We start from the raw sequence: 4,863 nt of genomic DNA, 5'->3' as shown, positions 1-4,863 counted from the left end.
AAAAATATAGGTGAATGGCCTGTTTTTGAATGTAGGATAGCATGTGTTTTGAAACTCGAAGTTACAGACTCGAGATCCGATAGTACGAGTAAGGTGGAGTTTCCATGTCAGCATTATTTAAAAGGAAAAAAAAAAAATAGCAAACCCACCCCCCCCCCCCCCCCCCACCAGCAAATAGCAAACGAAAATAGAGAAAAAAAACTATTAAAAAAAAAAAAAAAAACTAAAACCCTTAACTATCTCTCCCCAAAATAAACCCGATAAAATTTAGGGGGTGTTTAGTAGAGGAGTTTAAGTAATATTGTTTAGATGTTTTTGATATATGTGTATTTCTCTCTCTCTCTCTCTCTCTCTCCCCCCCCCCCCCAAAAAAAATAGCAAACGAAAATAGAGAAAAAAAAACCTAAAACCCTTAACTATCTCTCCCCAAAACAAACCCGATAAAATTTAGGGAGTGTTTGGTAGAAGAGCTTGAATAATATTGTTTGGGTGTTTTTGATATACGTGTAGGTCAAAAAAGTGTGTAGAAATATATGTAATATTGTTTAAAATGCTCCAAAGTGTGTTTGAACTTACCTACCAGACACTCCCTTACTCTCTCCAACTCCTAAACAAAACCCGATACAAAAACCTATTTCTCAGTCTTTGACTCTCTCTCTCTCCTTCAAACACTGCAAGACCCATACGTAGGAACCCAAAAACAAAAAACCTAGACGCAGAGCTTTCTCTCTTCCCCGGCGACGGTAAGCTTCAATTGAAGAAAGTGAAAGTAAACCTAACATCAGACTGTTGGAACGGCTACAGGTAAAATCTTTTATATTAATTTTGGGTGTTTAATAGGATTTAGGTTCGGCTATTTTGTTTGGTTTTGATTTAAAAAATTGGTTCAAATTTTGTTTTGATTTAGAATTGGTTTTTATCAATACTCGAAACCCTAATATAGGTTCTCCCTCAATTTTGGTTCCTTTCAATATATTAAATTTTACTACAGGATTGGGGATATGGGTTTTGGCATCAAAATCAACCCACATCACAGCGTATTTGAGTTTGAGTCTAAAATCGTGACATGCACATTAAGCAATCTAGGTTGGATTATAAACTGTCATGGGGTGGGATTGCGGAAACATCTGTGCTAATCGGAAATCTCAGCAAGATAGAGAGGTGTTCATTGTCAGGGATGCCTAAGCATGTGTTTTTGGAATATGAATCTTTTGATATGGTGTGGTGGGTAAAGGTCACAGATTCAAAAATATACCAGTAATTGATTTGTATTCCCTTTTAAAAAATAAATTTTGTTTTTAATTTTATGATGGGTTCTAAAATTAAAAGAAAATACGACAAAGAAAAAGTAGATTTCACATGTTTTTTATGTTTTGCAAAGTATGTCATGCTGGAAATCTTTTTGTTTTTTGTAACTTGTATTTATTTTTAGGGACCAAATAGGTGATGGATACAGTTGACATAAATTGTTGTGCTGAGAGGTGTTGGATTTGACTGGTTAGATCAAATTGAAAAGTCTTTAGCCCTTTGGTTATATCTAGGAGTATTTAACCCTTTGTGGGAGGAAAAGTGCATAATTTTATTAAATAAATTTAAGGCCTGTACTTATCTGAAATGTGGCAATCATGATAGGTTTGGATGCTTCATTTTTGAATTAGTGAAGAGGATCTAACAAGCCATTTGAATCTGTAAATCACTATGATTGAAGGAAGCTTCAGAGTAAGTATTTAGGATAATCTGATAGAAAACTTTCCATCCTTACTGAAATAGTGAAATGGCTATTTTCCTAATTGTTCTAGAAAAAACATAGCGATTATTTACTTTTTTGTTGATGGGTTGGTTTGATTTTCTTTAAACTTTGTATTACATATTGATATTGGTAACATAAATGTGCATACATATGTAGTTTTAGCTGTGTTTCTCTTTGAATCTGTAATTGAGTTTGTGCACACACTAGATAAGTCTTTGGGTTTGGAACTCTGTAACTAAGTTTAGTACTGTGTTTTGACGATAATCAATTTGATTTTTTTTTTTTTTTTTTTTTTTTTTTTTTTTTTTGTGTGGAAACTAAGCTATGGGTTTGAATTTGTTTTGTGGTAGTCTATGGTTGGTCTGCATTTATGCTTGCTTTCAATCAATTTGATGTTAGAATTATGAATTAGGATCTGATCTGCTTTTGTTTACTTCAAATTAATTTACTTCGAATTAGTTCACTTCGATGTAGTTTACTTTGATTAAGTGCACTTTGAGTTAGTCTGTTTAGGAATAGTTCACTTCAAGTCAGTTTGTTTTGAATCAAGTTATTTCGAATCAATAGCATTGGAATATGAGTTAGAATTAGAAATTGAAAATTAGTCTCTTGAGGATTGTAGTCACTTTAGTTTCTTAGCTATCATTGTACTTGCATGGCAACAAAAAGTCTTCTTAAGTGAGGTATTTTGAACTTCTGCAAAATCAAATTTTAATATATGAATCTAGTGATCATTTAATGCTCTCTTCTAAAAGTTATGTTTGGTATTCGTTTGCTGTTTTAAATCTGCTTTTATTCTTGGAGTTTTAATATCTTATTTTAACCTTATATATATTTATCAATCTAATAATATAGTATTTTTTTTATTTCCCTATGTATGTTTAATAGTTACAGCAAATATATGGTTGCTATTTTAAATCTGCTTTTATGCTTGGAGTTTTAATATCATTGAACAATTTCTTATTCTTTGACATAGTTGATGTTAAGCTTTTTTGGAATGCATTTAATTGTAGGAAAAGGAAACTGATAGCTGATTATTTCAAGAAACAACAAAGGATCCTTGAAGGTTGCTTGGGTATGCTCTTTTCTAAACACACGGCAAATATATGGTTACTGTTTTGAATCAATATTCTGTTTTTTATTGTTTGATTGAAGGAACATGAGAGAGCTTGAAAGTTAATGTTGATTATAATTTCTCTAGAAGTGAACATGAGCAGAAACGCATTTAGAATATATCACTAAATCAGTTACCTATTTAGCCAAAAAAATTTATTTATGTATTAATATATGAGTCTGGATGCTACAATGGGTCATGAGTTGTACTCACAACCTATCCAAGCATCAACAATAGCAACAATGACAATGACACCAAGGTACTCTAAAGTCTCTATCCCTAACTTGGCTATGTTTTTAAAATACTTTTGCAATCACTTTGGTCCTGCACATCTACTTCTCTATTTGGTAACCAAATTTGGTTTTATTTGTGGAGCTAAATTTCAGTTTCTTTGTTATTTGTATATATCAGTATATATTATATCTTAATATTGTTTAGTCATTTTATCTTCAATCATAATTGCAAATTGTTCATGAAATCCTTGATTTGAAATGAATTGCCTTAGAGTGGTTTGTAAGTAGATTTTATTACGGTAGAAACATAAAGTCAAATTTCCATTTTAAATGTTGGTTGCATCAATCTTGATGCTAGAGTTTAAATTGGTGAATGGTCATTGCTTAATACTGCCAAGTAAAACATATTTGGCACTTAAGTTTTTACTATAGGGAATTTCAAACTTTGGTCTACGTTATTTAACCTGACTTATGGTCATCTTTTTCTATTTCTCACAAATGACATATTTTTCTTTGAAGTGATTGGCATCATTGAAACAAAGGCCTTGATAAAAGAAAGTTAGTTGTTGTACATCATGTTGTGTCTCACATATTATCAGCATCTTTTGGAACTTCAAGAAAATTGGGAACATGTTAGAAAATTTTCCTTCCTATTTCAGTTCTGCATTTACATTCTTTAATATTTACACTCATTTTTAGGCATTGTATTTCATAATCTTCACTTGATTATTTATTTTCTCAGTGTACTATTCAATCAAAATGCAAAATTTAAGTTTTGGGGCCATCAAAGCTGTTGGCATGGAAGGAACATATATTCAAATCCTTCATATGTAAGCCTTGAACTCATTTCTAAATATTACATGTACGTTGACATATTTTTCTTTAATATTCTTGTAGGACCTTTATGCACTCCTTTCTCACCACCACATTCATTTTCTTCTTATGCAATCCTTACAGCAACTTTCTGTTTGTTTTGTTGAAGGATTCATTAAGATGCTTCTTTATTATTTTATTTTCCCCCCATCTTAGAGTTATGTGCAAGTGCAGTTCATGTGGGTCAAAGAAGTATACACCTAGAAGATCAAATTCTACTTGAATTGTTATTAGGAATTTTCATTTTCTAGGTTTCGTTACTTTTTTATTTTTCAATTAGGTGGCACTCTCCATATCTATGTAAAGAGGTAAGTATTTTTTAAGCCTTTGTGTTTTTGGCAATCTTCACACCAACTTGGACAATTCCATTAAGACGAAGAAACCAATGGTGTTTCATAGTTATCAAAAGGACGAGATCACAAGGACTCATGTTGAAGGTCGAGCAAGCTTGGATTGTAGCTGTTGACTCAGGCAGAGAGGCAAAGTATCAGAATAGAGCAATGGAAGAATTGTAGCTGTGACTGTATAAACAACAATGCTTATATTTAAAACAGCTATACTACCTGTACTTTAGGATTAGTTTAATTCATAGCTATTATTTATATACATGTGTATTAATCTGATTGGTTGTAGAGGCTAGATCCGTATATTGTGGAGTTAGTAAGAAGTTAGTTACTCTTAGACTTTGTATAAATACTTGATGTACTTTTATTTTCTTTCAATGCAATATAGAATTCTCTCATCAAATTCTCATAATAGTTACTTCTTGTCTCAAATGACGTAGTGCCTCAATGAAAGAGCTAGCAAGATGCTCTAAAATATTGGCACCTGAAAGGCTCAAAATTCCATTTTTGACAATTTTGAGTCCAACCTTAGGAACAAACTCTGGCAAC

The sequence above is a fragment of the Quercus robur genome, chromosome 1 (genome assembly GCF_932294415.1).
Source record: "Quercus robur chromosome 1, dhQueRobu3.1, whole genome shotgun sequence".
Taxonomy (NCBI): Eukaryota; Viridiplantae; Streptophyta; class Magnoliopsida; order Fagales; family Fagaceae; genus Quercus; species Quercus robur.
Note: the sequence above shows the minus strand (reverse complement) of the source record.